Below are 16396 nucleotides of genomic sequence, written 5' to 3'. Positions count from 1 at the left end.
TATTTACAATAAAAAGAAGAAATTTAAAAGTCTGGCCTAAAAGGGGCGTGGCCTCCGCTCGTGGCGGGAGGGCGCGAGGGGGAGTATACGAAAGATTTTAGATCAACAAGCAGTCTGTTATCTAAAAATACAATAAATTCGTGACACAACAAAGTTTTTAAAAGCACAAGTAATCTGTGTAAGTAACTTTAAAAGAAACTGCCTCGCTCCCGGCTTTCCGCCTCAGGAGCTTACCTCTAACCTCTAAGTTTTGCTAAGTGTCCTCACAGCGTCAGCTATATTCAATAGAGGCTGAGGGCGTGGCCTAAAAGGGGCGTGGCCTCCGCTCGTGGCGGGAGGGCGCGAGGGGGAGTATACGAAAGATTTTAGATCAACAAGCAGTCTGTTATCTAAAAATACAATAAATTCGTGACACAACAAAGTTTTTAAAAGCACAAGTAATCTGTGTAAGTAACTTTAAAAGAAACTGCCTCGCTCCCGGCTTTCCGCCTCAGGAGCTTACCTCTAACCTCTAAGTTTTGCTAAGTGTCCTCACAGCGTCAGCTATATTCAATAGAGGCTGGGGGCGTGGGCTAAAAGGGGCGTGGCCTCCGCTCATGGCGGGAGGGCGCGAGGGGGAGTATACGAAAGATTTTAGATCAACAAGCAGTCTGTTATCTAAAAATACAATAAATTTGTGACACAACAAAGTTTTTAAAAGCACAAGTAATCTGTGTAAGTAACTTTAAAAGAAACTGCCTCGCTCCCGGCTTTCCGCCTCAGGAGCTTACCTCTAACCTCTAAGTTTTGCTAAGTGTCCTCACAGCGTCAGCTATATTCAATAGAGGCTGGGGGAGTGGCCTAAAAGGGGCGTGGCCTCCGCTCGTGGCGGGAGGGCGCGAGGGGGAGTATACGAAAGATTTTAGATCAACAAGCAGTCTGTTATCTAAAAATACAATAAATTTGTGACACAACAAAGTTTTTAAAAGCACAAGTAATCTGTGTAAGTAACTTTAAAAGAAACTGCCTCGCTCCCGGCTTTCCGCCTCAGGAGCTTACCTCTAACCTCTAAGTTTTGCTAAGTGTCCTCACAGCTTCAGCTATATTCAATAGAGGCTGGGGGTGTGGCCTAAAAGGGGCGTGGCCTCCGCTCGTGGCGGGAGGGCGCGAGGGGGAGTATACGAAAGATTTTAGATCAACAAGCAGTCTGTTATCTAAAAATACAATAAATTCGTGACACAACAAAGTTTTTAAAAGCACAAGTAATCAGTGTAAGTAACTTTAAAAGAAACTGCCTCGCTCCCGGCTTTCCGCCTCAGGAGCTTACCTCTAACCTCTAAGTTTTGCTAAGTGTCCTCACAGCGTCAGCTATATTCAATAGAGGCTGGGGGCGTGGCCTAAAAGGGGCGTGGCCTCCGCTCGTGGCGGGAGGGCGCGAGGGGGAGTATACGAAAGATTTTAGATCAACAAGCAGTCTGTTATCTAAAAATACAATAAATTCGTGACACAACAAAGTTTTTAAAAGCACAAGTAATCTGTGTAAGTAACTTTAAAAGAAACTGCCTCGCTCCCGGCTTTCCGCCTCAGGGGCTTACCTCTAACCTCTAAGTTTTGCTAAGTGTCCTCACAGCGTCAGCTATATTCAATAGAGGCAGGGGGCGTGGCCTAAAAGGGGCGTGGCCTCCGCTCGTGGCGGGAGGGCGCGAGGGGGAGTATACGAAAGATTTTAGATCAACAAGCAGTCTGTTATCTAAAAATACAATAAATTCGTGACACAACAAAGTTTTTAAAAGCACAAGTAATCTGTGTAAGTAACTTTAAAAGAAACTGCCTCGCTCCCGGCTTTCCGCCTCAGGAGCTTACCTCTAACCTCTAAGTTTTGCTAAGTGTCCTCACAGCGTCAGCTATATTCAATAGAGGCTGAGGGCGTGGCCTAAAAGGGGCGTGGCCTCCGCTCGTGGCGGGAGGGCGCGAGGGGGAGTATACGAAAGATTTTAGATCAACAAGCAGTCTGTTATCTAAAAATACAATAAATTCGTGACACAACAAAGTTTTTAAAAGCACAAGTAATCTGTGTAAGTAACTTTAAAAGAAACTGCCTCGCTCCCGGCTTTCCGCCTCAGGAGCTTACCTCTAACCTCTAAGTTTTGCTAAGTGTCCTCACAGCGTCAGCTATATTCAATAGAGGCTGGGGGCGTGGGCTAAAAGGGGCGTGGCCTCCGCTCATGGCGGGAGGGCGCGAGGGGGAGTATACGAAAGATTTTAGATCAACAAGCAGTCTGTTATCTAAAAATACAATAAATTTGTGACACAACAAAGTTTTTAAAAGCACAAGTAATCTGTGTAAGTAACTTTAAAAGAAACTGCCTCGCTCCCGGCTTTCCGCCTCAGGAGCTTACCTCTAACCTCTAAGTTTTGCTAAGTGTCCTCACAGCGTCAGCTATATTCAATAGAGGCTGGGGGAGTGGCCTAAAAGGGGCGTGGCCTCCGCTCGTGGCGGGAGGGCGCGAGGGGGAGTATACGAAAGATTTTAGATCAACAAGCAGTCTGTTATCTAAAAATACAATAAATTTGTGACACAACAAAGTTTTTAAAAGCACAAGTAATCTGTGTAAGTAACTTTAAAAGAAACTGCCTCGCTCCCGGCTTTCCGCCTCAGGAGCTTACCTCTAACCTCTAAGTTTTGCTAAGTGTCCTCACAGCTTCAGCTATATTCAATAGAGGCTGGGGGTGTGGCCTAAAAGGGGCGTGGCCTCCGCTCGTGGCGGGAGGGCGCGAGGGGGAGTATACGAAAGATTTTAGATCAACAAGCAGTCTGTTATCTAAAAATACAATAAATTCGTGACACAACAAAGTTTTTAAAAGCACAAGTAATCAGTGTAAGTAACTTTAAAAGAAACTGCCTCGCTCCCGGCTTTCCGCCTCAGGAGCTTACCTCTAACCTCTAAGTTTTGCTAAGTGTCCTCACAGCGTCAGCTATATTCAATAGAGGCTGGGGGCGTGGCCTAAAAGGGGCGTGGCCTCCGCTCGTGGCGGGAGGGCGCGAGGGGGAGTATACGAAAGATTTTAGATCAACAAGCAGTCTGTTATCTAAAAATACAATAAATTCGTGACACAACAAAGTTTTTAAAAGCACAAGTAATCTGTGTAAGTAACTTTAAAAGAAACTGCCTCGCTCCCGGCTTTCCGCCTCAGGGGCTTACCTCTAACCTCTAAGTTTTGCTAAGTGTCCTCACAGCGTCAGCTATATTCAATAGAGGCAGGGGGCGTGGCCTAAAAGGGGCGTGGCCTCCGCTCGTGGCGGGAGGGCGCGAGGGGGAGTATACGAAAGATTTTAGATCAACAAGCAGTCTGTTATCTAAAAATACAATAAATTCGTGACACAACAAAGTTTTTAAAAGCACAAGTAATCTGTGTAAGTAACTTTAAAAGAAACTGCCTCGCTCCCAGCTTTCCGCCTCAGGAGCTTACCTCTAACCTCTAAGTTTTGCTAATTGTCCTCACAGCGTCAGCTATATTAGGCTATAGATGCTATAGTTCAAGCATTTATGTAAAAAAAAAAGCATTTCAACTGCCACAAAACCTACTTGGGAGTGCCTTTAGGCATTGCACCTTCTAGTAACCTAGAGCCCTCAGCCTGTGTTTGCATCTTCTCTCCTTCGCCGTGGGGGGTCTATTTCTCAGGATTCAGTGAATTCCCCATTTGCAAAAAAGAAGCTAAGTTTAAGCCTCATAAAGATGCCTTAAAAAATTAAAGTCTCTTTTCTGGCATAAGAGCACATCCTACTAAATGAGGACTATCAGCCACCTCTGACTGTTGCGGAACTGAGGCCGAATGCCATGGGCTCAGACTCCTCAGAATCCTGACATTAAGAGGGAGGCAGGAGTCAAACTGTTTTCTGAGGACTTTGAATCAGAGGGCACTTCAGGGTTTTGCAACACTCCCTTCAGATCGAATAAATAAAAGAAGCACTGTGATCCACCTCCTGACCAACATCTTGATTGGTCAGAGAGTTCCATGATACGAGCTATCTTGGATGTGCTTCACCCGCATACGCTGATACACCAGGCCCACTTTATGTCCAGTCTAGATTATAAAATCCTTTCAACAGGCACAGTAGGAACACACTCAGGACAGGGTGTACAGTCCCATACCTTTCTTGACTGTTAAGGAGGCTGCCATCCCCGAATTTGACCCAAATATGTTAATTTTCATGGGGAAACTTTCCAGGGACTCCAAGAAGGAGTTTGATAGGACACTGAGTGAATGCTAGGATACACTGTTTGATTTAATGGGCCCCTGACTTAGAAGCTTGATCTACCAATCACAGCATAAGACAGGCTTTAGCTATTAGCCAATGTGTTCTGGCAGAATGGGCACAAAGAGGAATTTACCTGCTAGGGAATGTGAATTGTGCTTAGGTTTTGAAGAACTGCTTGGTTTGGATCGGGGTAGATCCCAAGTTATGGGATCTCTTCTCTTAAGAGGGGGTTAGGGTGGCAAATGGTTGTTTGGGGGCCTGCATGTTACGCAGCCTGGCAAATATGTCAGCACCTTTACAGCCTTGGACAATTGAGCCCTTGGAGAGATTTCAATTCTCCATGAAGCAAATCTTTAAGCAAGAGCTTTTTGCAAGGGTTGGCTGTGACTGGGGATGTGCACTTGGCCTCTTCAACCATAAGGCTCCCTGCGAGCCACACACTTTATGAACAAGAACATTTGTGTGGACCAAAAATGCTTTGAAAATGTTTTCTTCTTCAGAGCACGAAGGAATCTCTAGAAGTGCCTGAAACTCCAGAATTGCCTCCAACAGCGATTTCAATTCAGGATTTTCAAATGAGAATTATTATAGTTTCACAAGTTCAAAATGGGGGAACTTGTGAAATTGTTTGGTCACCAATCGTGGAAGTTGATAAATGATACAAGGGTCTTGCAAACTATTCAATGATTTTACTTAAAGATTTTTGGGACACCTAACTGCCTTATTGCCCAGGGCCATTTTTGATTTCTTCACAGCAAATACCCATTATAGCAGGCATTGCCCAGCTCCTGAAAAAAGGTGTGATCCAGGAGACTGTTTTTGCCCAGCAGGTTTTACTGAGCAATATCTTCATGAAGTCACACAGCAGTGATAAATCTAATAGAGCAAAATTCACAGCTACTGTATAGTGATTTCAAGGTGGAGGGGTTCTATCTTTTGAGAGACAACCTTCTCGGGGCAATTAGATGGTTTATCTGGACTTGAAGGATGCCTGCTTGACCATACCTATGTTCTGGTCTCACCACAGATTCCTTCACTTTCATTGGTGAGGCCGATCTTACGAGTTCACAGTCAGGCGCCCAACACCCATTAAGAAATAAGGGCTTTGAACCGTTGTGTATCATGGCGCAAGCTGCTGCGGCTTCCAGGGCAGGCACAATTGTTGTGCAACATGTCCTGTGATGTGTGGAGATGGGGCCTGTGATGTGATCACTGTAGATATGTATGTCTGTAAGCAGTCTCATAACTAAATCCTATTGAGTGCACCAGGGAATAGTGACGTGTATTTATCGTACTTCAAGGTCCCAGTCTGCAACTGAAAGCACTGTAAATATGCAAGCCATTATTTTAAAATTGTACACACAGTATAAAATAGGGTGCAGTAAAACCTGTAAAAAAAGATTTTCGGCCTGAAATCCAAAGACATTTTGCGGTCATAAAGCCTGCGATTTGTATTTGTAAAATCGCAGGGTTTGAGGGCACTAAATGGCTTTTTTTAAAGGTGCAAAACTAATTTTGCGATCAGTAACAGGATACCAAATAGCAAAATGGGTTTGAAAGGCATAATAAATCACTACTCAAAAAGTGTGTGTTTAGGGTGTTCCTTCTAATTAACAATTTGCTAATGACAGATTCATGTTTTTAAACTGAAATCCGGTTGAAAAACTTGAAAAGTTACGGACTCCTTAGCTTTGATGGTAACTCATTAGCAAATGTGAATGTAAAAAACAAAAGGCCTACTTTCTAAGTTGGTGGTATGGATGGGAAACATCCTTTACAACGCAACTTTTACCACGCAGTGCCTTTACGACACAACTTTTACAACGCAAACCATTACAACGCATTGCGCTGGGGGGCGCTCTAGGATAGGGAATAGACTTAATTTACTATCCAACACCTTCCCTACTATCCACGGGGACTGGAGTTGGAATAGTAAATTAAACTATTCACTATCCAGCACCCCAAAGCACTATGCGTTGTAAAGGCATGCGTTGTAAAAACCGCGTTGTAAAGGCATGCGTGGTAAAAGCATGCGTTGTAATGTCATACATCCGTATGGATACTTCTGTCAAAGACAAGATCCATTTGGGCTCCTTCTTAAGCATACAGGTACACCGAACTATCACACATGCACTGTTCAAATCACCAGCATTCATAAGAAACCAAAAAGATAATATAAAAATTATACTATATTTTATTATATGCAATCCTGATAGGATTCAAAATGTACAAAGTTAAAAAAGCGAATTCATTTTAAAACAACATATACATCGTCAATATGCATCAAATGATCAAATTAGATTAAAACACTTCCGAAAAGAACACAATCTGAAAGACTATAACGAGGGAGCAAGCCACAGTTACTTCAGTTTACTACAACTGGTGAAATGCAGTGTCATTTTTTAGGGTAAACTTTTATGTGCATGCTTTCATTGTGCACAGCGAGTGAAAGGCATAGAAAATGTGCAGCTGTTCTCACAGCCCTGACAACAGCCAAACCCAGCATACACACGGCCTTCATCCATATGCAAGGGTTATTTAGGTCGAGCCTAAACAGCGCTTGCACTGTCAGCGATCTGTTGTATGTGCTTTGTAGGGTCTGACTCCTCCTTTGCTTAGGATTGGCTTTTGTCTGTGTCATTAAAAAATAGTAGCTTGCAAATGGCTAACATTTGCTGCATGTCCCACCTTTTCTCTCAGGTTAAGACCCATGGAGTAATGGCTCAGGAACGAGCAGCGACGCGCGCGCTGCCGTTACCACCTCCACTCAAGCCGGAAAAGGCCAGCTGTTGAGCTCAGATCGAGCCGCTGAGAACGGGCGTGTGCTTTTGTGGTGCAGTGCCTTTCTGGTGCAGAGGGATTCCCCGAGACTGTGCAGCTGTGATGAAAGCTACAAAGCTTAATTCACGTTGACTTTGTTTACTTGTATTGCTTGTTTCAGGCTCCTTTCAAACATCTGCGTAATTATTTTCAGGGACTGGAGCTGTTGAATATAAGACATTGCCGCTCTCCAGTGGCAAGAAGCGGTATAACACAATCTCTTCCTCAACAGTCATTAATTTTCGTAATCCGGATGTGTCAGGCAGTGGCACAGCCCTTGAATTCTAAGGCACAAGTATCGAGCTCCACAGGGATAAAAGGTCATCCTTACGATGTCTTTGAAGAGGAAAGTATGGGCGATGCAACTTCTGCTACCCCTGGTATACCAGTGCCGTGATGTCCATGCGCGCTGGAGGACCAGATACAAATGGTTATCTAGTATAGTTTTTGCCTCCAATGGGGTTCTGGTCACAAAAGTGTGTGAAATGAATCGCACATGTGTTCTAGTCCCCTATGTTAGATACAAATTAATGATTTTTTTTCGAATCTACAAAGAGTCACACTCTTTGATAACTGCAACAGCCACAGAATTTACAGGAGTTTTCACATGGCCAAGTATTAAACTTACAGAAACATACCAGATGGATAGGTGTGCATGGTATGCAGAAATGCAATGCAAATGTACATCTGTCTATTAAACTTTGTTTTGCTTTCATGTTAGAGAAACCCTTATCTATGCACACTCCTGAATTTGTCTCTGAGTTCTTTTCCCATTCTGTAAGGAGTAATTTACAATCCTTTCCAGGGTGGTGAATACTCATAACAATCTGGATGCACCCCTGCCGATCCTGTTAACATGCATTTAAATTTACTCATGGAAATATGTTTTCTCACAATAGTTGCAAGAAGACAACACCCATTCAGACACCAGCCCTGTGTATCTAGGAAAAAAACATAATAATAAAAAAATACAGCAGATTCTACTGCTAATGGGGAAACATACACATTGGAAATATACCCCAAATATACCCTCTTGGAGGAAACTCGTGTTTAAACAGTTTCTCTGTATGGTTTCCTTTCTGTCTTTGACCAACACACTTTTGATGGTTTTCAGAATGGGTGTAGGCTGCATGTTCAATCTACAGGTTTATGGATGCTGTATGGATGTGATGCTGCTGTTCCATGGTTGTGTAGGAACATGAGCTGCTTAGGTGGTCCGAGTCATTTAGGGCCTCATTTATGAAGCCGCTTTTGCTGCAGGAACATCACTTTTTGTGACGTTCCGTGGCGCAGAAGCCTGCTCTATATTTACGAGCCTGTACTGAGACACTTTTTTGGCTTAATGCAGCCTTGTAAATATTGTTCCCTTTAACGCAGTTCTCTGCGTTAAGGGGGCATACAATTAGTGTTGCTGGGTGCGTTCCCAGCAACATCCATGGCGTTATGACACTGCCTCAGGTTTAGAAGAAATCATAACTCTGAGTCAGCACCAAAAACGTATACTAAGGGAGGAACAACGAGGAGAAATATCTTTATTTCTCATTGTTTTTCCTTTTTTAGGTTGAGGCTAGTTCAGCGTGCATGCGTTGCTCTATGGGAGGCTACTTGTGAGCACTCCAAACTGTTCCTAAACTTCTCTGTGGGAGTTAGTTAACTTCAACATATTCTATTGGCCTTTGTGTGTTGATTTCAGTAATGAAAGCACGCAAATGGACAAAGACGGCAGCAAGTCCCGCCTTTCTTCCAAAAGTTAACTCCCACTGCCTAAGGCTCTTGGGAGCAAGCAGCAGCGCGCTACATTCCTCATCGTGGATCAGGTTACCGATGCTTTCACTTTCTCCTGCATCAGCGGCCACGTTGCCAGCTGCATTCATTACAGCGCGCGTGCACCACTCTTTTCGAGTCGGCATCCGAGCTGTTTCTTCCAGATCGACTGCCCTTTGGAATAATCCACCAGGCACTTCAGAAATATGGCCCAGCATATGTGCTTGAGCAAAGCATTAAACGCATTTCTCTTCTAGAGTCGTTGCGGAAGGCTTATTCCACCGCTTTGAGCCTGGGGGTTATTAGCGCTATACAAATCCGTGTTGGTGCTGATGAGTCTTGAGCACTCCTGCTCCGGTCAGATAGAGACAGCAAACAATTAATCATTTGGCTATTTTTCCACCAGGATTCCCAGCGTTCAGGGGATTTTCACAGCATATGCCAATCGTTACCAGCCCCACTTCCACGTTCTCACATTACCAGCCCCACTTCCGTGTTCTCACATTTAACTGTGCCTCTCGAGGGACCTGGTAAGCCACCTGTCGTACAACTCGCACACACTAAAATATTGATTCTTTTGAACAGTTTCAATCTCCTGATGCATATATTTGATCTCTCGTTCACAAATATCGGATTCTGTTTCTGTGCCAAATGCAGTCTATTATCTCCCCTTCCCCTTCACCAATCAGAAGTTCTTAATTGTTAGACAGCGCTTTTCACTAGTGCGCGTTTCTGCTGGTTTAGTGCTCCCTTTGGTTCTGTTTTGTCGAATGATGACGTCATCCAAGTGCCTTGAAGCAGAAGAATGACCCTGTTACTGCAGAGGGTTCAAAATTAATTTAGAGGACACAGTTGTTCAAGAAACCTAACAAAAAATGTTGTAGGCCTCATAGGCCGTCTATGTGGTTCCCACCTTATTTGGACGTAAGGAGCGGCTTTAGTTTGATGCTGGCGCCTGGGAAATAGTTCATACCACAGGGCGCAAATCACCATAGCATTGGGGTCCACTCAGCGATTCATCCTTCTGAGGTCGAACAAACGTCTGCTTTTTTTCAGCGCCAGGATACTGTTCACGTTGAGTCTTAGTTTACAAATGCACACATTAGTTTACTCTGTGTCTGCTTGGCCTTGTTAGGACAAGTAAATCGACGCAATGTTTTTCACAACTTCGTGCCAGACAACCGCCCACGTGATACACTTAAATAACCCAGTCATGAGGTTTCACTTGTGAGTCTATACACTACTTAATAGGAGTTCCCACTCAGGAGTGTGCATAATCGTCTTGTAATCCAAAACTCAGTTATAAGTGCACACAACCGTCCAGAGGAGTGCTGGGCAAATTTGTGCACAAAGTCCCCTTACATTGGAGCCATCTTTGTGTGGAGACAGTGCTAGGAGGCAAGGTTTCACTAAAGATTGTGCACTGTCCTCCTGGTGAGGTATTTTTAGTAAGTGTTCACAATACTGGTGCAACTTTGCTCGTGCATGCAGAGAGAGTACACATGAGGTCTCAGTAAGAAGGGCACACAACAGTCCAGGTGAAGTCTCACTAGTGACTGCTTACAATGCAGCAGAGGAGGCAGTCAGTGCAAACAATATTCAAGGTAATCTCACTAACATGCACAAGCAGTACGGAAGGTGAAGTCCTACCAGTGACTGCATATAATACTCTGAAGTGAGATCTCTCCAATGAATTCACACATCACCCTAGAAATTTTTTTAGTTATGTGTGCACACAATGCAGCAAAGGCCTCACTACTCAGTGCAAACAATATTCAAGGTAATCTCACTAGCGTGCACAAGCAGTATGTAAGGTGAGGACCTACCAGTGTAATGTTGGAGTAGGTGGGCATGGTATTGGGGATAATGTGCAGCATGGCTAAAAACGTATGAGGTCCCAAAGGTGAGACCTTGAGGAACTGAAGTCTAAATCAGGCCTTGTGAGTAAACTGAAGACACATAGTATCGTTTAGAAATTAGCGTGATGTATCTATTCAGTTCAGTATAGGTACCCGTGCATTAGTGGGTTTCACATTAACTAGTTTCTTATGGTTGCTGAAAACGTTATATGAGTTTCTGACTTTTGACGGGTATTATAACTAGGGCTCCTGGTATTATGGTATTTATTTTTTTTGTCATTTCCGTCTGTATTTATCCATATTTATTTTTGAGGCATTTTATCTGTATTTATCCACATTTATTTTTGCCGCAATCAAAAGGCAGCGCTGCAGCTAGTATTTTTCCACATTTAAATAGACAATGTACACCGTTTCCCTTTCATTTCTGTTTAATATGGGTGATGTGTGAGAATCTACAGACATTTCTTTTAGAACAAAACAGACCTCACCTATGAAAAATGGGCAGGTGTCACAGTGATTATTTGCAGTAAAATAAATAAGCTGCTGCTGTTGTGCACTCGGGTGAGCACTGCCGCTGCTTCCTTTGAAGCCTGTTTGTGCTTGAGCCTTAGGCTTGGTTCATGGAATCAGAAAGCTGACTTCCTGGCTCAAGGCTTCCACTGGGGTGCGCTTGAAACCGGGGTGCTAGCAGCGATGAGACCACTGTATAGGGTGGCCCCGGCCTGGCCTGCACGAGTAATATCGACCTAACAAGCAAAATAAAAAGGAGTCAGAGAGTAAATACATTCAATTACTTTGAGCAGCAGCCGAAAAGGGTACATTTGAGGCGCCTCGCCCCCCCTAGGCCAACTACTGTATCACAAGAGGAGGGGATCCACCTAACTCCAGGGCTTTAAGCGAGCTGGGTCCCCCCGGTGCTCAGCATCAGCAGTTCTAAAAAACAGGGGTGTGGAATTCCGACCTGCACAATTATAACTAATTTGGTGTTTCTGCCCCTGGATTTACTGGGTGCAGGAACACTGGACACTGGACTCGGTTTTACCAGCCAGTATAATCCCAGAGGGAAAATGCTTCAGTGACCCTCTCCTGACCCTTGGCCAAGGCACTGGAGGGTATGTGATACCAGGCAAAATCTTTCCCTTCTCTCCTCTGCCCTCCATAACCCCCTTCTTCCAGCTCCTGACCCGCATCAGACCCCTGCAGACATTTACCACCAGCTAAAAGGAAGGGGCAAATGTCTGCATTAAAACCTCCAGAACAGGGAAGACGGTATACACTGCATCCAGTGATTCCTGGTTCACATAGTTATTCCCCATTCAAGAGAATTAACTGGGAATTCAAGGAAATTTACATTGAGACTCTGGATAGTTTCAAAAATTCAGTTTGTCCGGAATCGTCGCATACAATTCTTCACGGGTGGAAATAAGGCCCTAAGTCTTACAAAACAACCACCAGCCTCAAACTCAGTGTGCTAATGATTTACCCTATAAAAGTCGCATTTGTTGCAATTGTCAAGCCTTATGCCTTAAGGTGTCAGTTAATGGGTTTTTTAAGCTTCTCATATGTGGAGGCGTTTTGGTTTTATCTTTGCAAGTATGTGAAGGGAATTATAAACGGATCATTGTATATTTGATTCTAAAGAGCAAATAATTATCTGCATATCTACTAGCTACTTTAACATGTAGAGCTGCGAAAATAATTTGAGGACTGGCTTGTAGCAAAGCTGTGCTTACTATTTTAGAACTGTGGACACGTCATCAGGCTAGTAAAATAGCTCAGTGATTTCAGCTATTGCTCTTGACAACTGTGTCTGGTCGGCAGATCATAGAGTTGAATTTTGGCAAGTTTGACCCATCCTCTCATCCCTCCGATGTCGAAAAAATCAGCAGGCATTCTGACTAAATAATAATCATTCTATCATTATAATTGCCTTATAATTATTAACCTATATGTCCTTTAAATAATAAATGTTCAATGAATATTTTACATAAAGCGCTTCGGATAAAAGTGCTGTATAAATGTGCAATATATAAATTATTATCTTGGAACACTACATATTAAAATAGATAAAGACTAAACAGCTATTAAATCAATAGACGAATACTATATACCACAACAGGTCATACTGATTGACTCTGGCAATGCTTGTTGTCACTGGAGGTACCAGAGACTGCCTCTCATTTGTACAGAATGTGCAATCTTGTTTTGCGCAGTTAATAACTTCCAAAGAAGGCTCCATATCTTGTCCCCTCTCACCCTTTTTAGAAATGCATTATTCCGGACAACAATACAAGTAACACAACCCTGCAGGTATTGCTGCAATTCAAACACAAACCCTAATATCAATCTGAGTTATAGTTTCAGTGAAATCGGATTAAAAAGAAATGTTTTTCTTCTTGCACAGGGTTTACCCTCTGTAGAATCTGCCACTGCAGTATTTGCTATTGACTTCTGGAGAATGGTGCCCGCATCAGCACTGGTCCTTGAACACCTGCAGTGGTGGCATTTACAGATGCAGTGAACTCGCCTCCATCAGGTAGCCTCGCTCACAGTCGCAGCCACAGCTCTCACAGCGCACAATCACTGGGCTGTGCTGCGCAGGATGAGATCATGTCCCGCCTGAGGGTGGAGGGCTGAGAAAACATATCGGGGGGTGGGGGAGCTGACTCTCCCAGCAATAGTGAAATTGGAGATACAGGGGCTCTAAAAGTGGTGACAAAACAACAAAGCCTCGTTAACAAGTTAAAGGTCTTTTAAAGACCTGTGAAGTACTCGGGTGCGGCGGCTGTGTGTGTGCAAGCTGTCTCAGTCCAGGGTGCCACACATGAGGGGGGGGGAGCCTGCCTGCAGCTGAGGGACGTGGCAAGTCACCTCGGCTTAAGCACGGCAGCACGCAAATTCTACTAGTATTTTACCGCTTATAAATATAAATACAGACAAAGGAAAAATAGTTTTCCGTCTGTATTTATATGCAAATATCCGTTTAAACGGAAAACCGGGAGCCCTAATTATAACTTAACCCGACCAGCGCCATTTTGTGGCCTAGCTTGCCTGTAGCACTAGTAAAATCCAATCGTTATAGTCGGTAAGGGCTGTTCCCTCAAGAAATAGCATGACAAACTGCAACAAACTGCCGCTCCTGCATGTTAGGCCTGTCAAGGTTATAGGTGGGGGTAGGCCGGATAAGCACATTCCAGGAGGCGCCGTGCGAACCCTCTTGAGACAGGCAGAAGGGAGTTACCCTCATCGACCTTGCTATAATGAGCTCAGCTAACTGAAGCTGCTCTGTATGCCATATATGGTCTTTCCTTTTCAGCAACCTGTACCAACTTGTATTTTTCCTTCTTAGGTAACAGTTTTGAAATGTAACGGTATAAATGTGATCTCTTGATAATGTGCCAGCAGTCTTCTCAGCGGACCGCGAGGGGTTAGGTCGCGAGAGGCTCCTCCAGCAGAGTTGTTGTATAATAAATGATTGTACCTTCTTCACTGCCAACTGGCTGGTTATTGGTAATTGGTATTGGGGGCTATCAGTAAGTATAGCTCTATATGGTCTTATTTATTTTTCGGTACTTCAGTTGGCGACTCCGCCGGGACTCCGCGTTGGGGTCATCCCTCCGTAATTGGAAAAGAACGGGACATTAGAAAAGGTAATCTTGGTCGAGGGGGTGGACTGACCGCAGTTTGGGAATTACTCCGCTCTCCCGATCAGGAGGGCCTCAGCTGCTAGTGGCCCCACGCTGGAGTCCTACGGGTGTAACCCAGAAGCAGACCGTCTTGGTCTTCAGGAGTTGGCAGTGGATACATTTGCAATCGAACCTGAGTGCACCAGGTGAGTGATTCGTCTTGTTTTGTGTTGGATATCCTTTTGATTTTGGTTTTCGGTATTTGGTAGTTTGAAACCACGGAGAACTTGGTGGGGGTCTGACGGGGCAGTACTGAGACTGCACGGGCAGACGCTCCTATTTTGAGCAATCTTGGTGAGTAATAGAGATATGAACTGGACGCCTAGGTGTGACTTGTGACAAAGTTCGCACCCGGCCGGACTGCTCTCGGAAATGTTGGCGGTCACGATTGGTTAGCCCCTGGGCAGATCAGTAGCGACGCTTAAAAAGCGGGCTAAGCCAGAATAGTCCAGGAGGTGAACCAGGAAGACTGCCGGATGGTCCGTAGGTCGGTCTGTGGTTTGAAAACCTGTGTGGCTATCTCTAGGTAGTCTAAGGACAAGACTACTTGACTTTGGGTTTCTTTTTGTTAAGAATTGGAAAGTACACGAGTTCTCCATGAGCAGGAGTCGACGGGCTCTGCCTTTTATTTAGTACGAATTTGTTTTGTCTTTTATGTTGTCCGAAGATTGTTGTATGTTCACTGTATGTGAATAGTTGAAATCGCTTGAACATGGCCATGTGTATGAGAGCGTTGTAATTAACTTTCTTTCCCTTCCAGCCAGATAAAATAGACTCTAGAAAGATATTTGCTTCAGTAAGTTATGCTTCGGCTGTATTTGTCGGAGAGGCACAAGATTGGATGAAAGCCAACCGGCCCCTCCAGAAGGGAGCCCTAGTCATGATATGTATTGCAAGCACGGGATTGCACCACTCTTGTTTAATACTTTATGGCACAAATATACGAAGGATAATGTAGAACTACAGTGGCCGTTGACAGGGTCTTTTGATGAAAAGAAGATTCAATATTTACAAGATCATCTGTTTGATAAACGCAGCAGACAAGCCATGTTTGACACCCTTAACAAATGGCAGAAAGAAGCAAAGCGTAGACACATCAGAGCAGAAAACTTAGTCAAGATAAAAGAAGGACAGACTGTTACCCAGAAAGCCGTCACCTATGATAAAAATCAGACTGAACAGAATATTAATTGTTTGGATAGACAGTTTAGATTGCAGGTAGACAAAAGTTAAGTTTTTCGAAATGAAGCTGAAAATGAAATAGAGGATCTATTGGACGTTCGACCTCCCCCACCGTATGCACCGCAGCGCGTGTACCCCGCTGTTCCCCTCCAGTTAGCCACTGCTCCCTTAAACCCGGCCCCAGTGGTAGCTGCATCTCTAGCTACTGTTGGTACTTCGAGTACCACACCTACCTCACTAAGAGATACAGCTACCCTAATTCCTGATAAGCAGCAACCTATGGGAAGCTCCCGTGTAATTTTAGCAACCCCAAGTCCTATATGGACTTCTCAATCGGCTGGTACGACACCTGAAGTAAGGGACCATACTCCGTTAGGGGACATAAGTGGACTAAACGCTAGGCGACTATTCACAAGGGCAGCAGTTGGATATAGCGAAAAGGAAGCAATAGCAGAACAGGCAGTTAAATGGATGCGGAAAAATGTGTATACTGTGACTGACTTATGGAGTACCATAAGGGATCTTGAACCCGTTATGCAACAGCATGCATTGTATCAAATGTCTCGTTACCTTATTGAAATTTGGGAGAAATGCTTTCGAGACGGGTTGGCTCCTCAGATATTGTACGACATTTTGGACCGAACTCATAAGTTTGATTTAAATCCAGGGGAAGTGTACAAGATCGTAGAGACGTTGGTAAAATACCGAAGTAGAATGTTTTTGAAATGCCCCAATTGGGATTCTCAACACCCCATGAGGGAAGTGCATCCCATTTTCCATCCTGAAATACCCGAACTACGCAATGATCAGAACGTAGTAACGAGAGACAGAGTAGAGGCTCGGT

The sequence above is a fragment of the Lissotriton helveticus genome, chromosome 7 (genome assembly GCF_964261635.1).
Source record: "Lissotriton helveticus chromosome 7, aLisHel1.1, whole genome shotgun sequence".
Taxonomy (NCBI): Eukaryota; Metazoa; Chordata; class Amphibia; order Caudata; family Salamandridae; genus Lissotriton; species Lissotriton helveticus.
Note: the sequence above shows the minus strand (reverse complement) of the source record.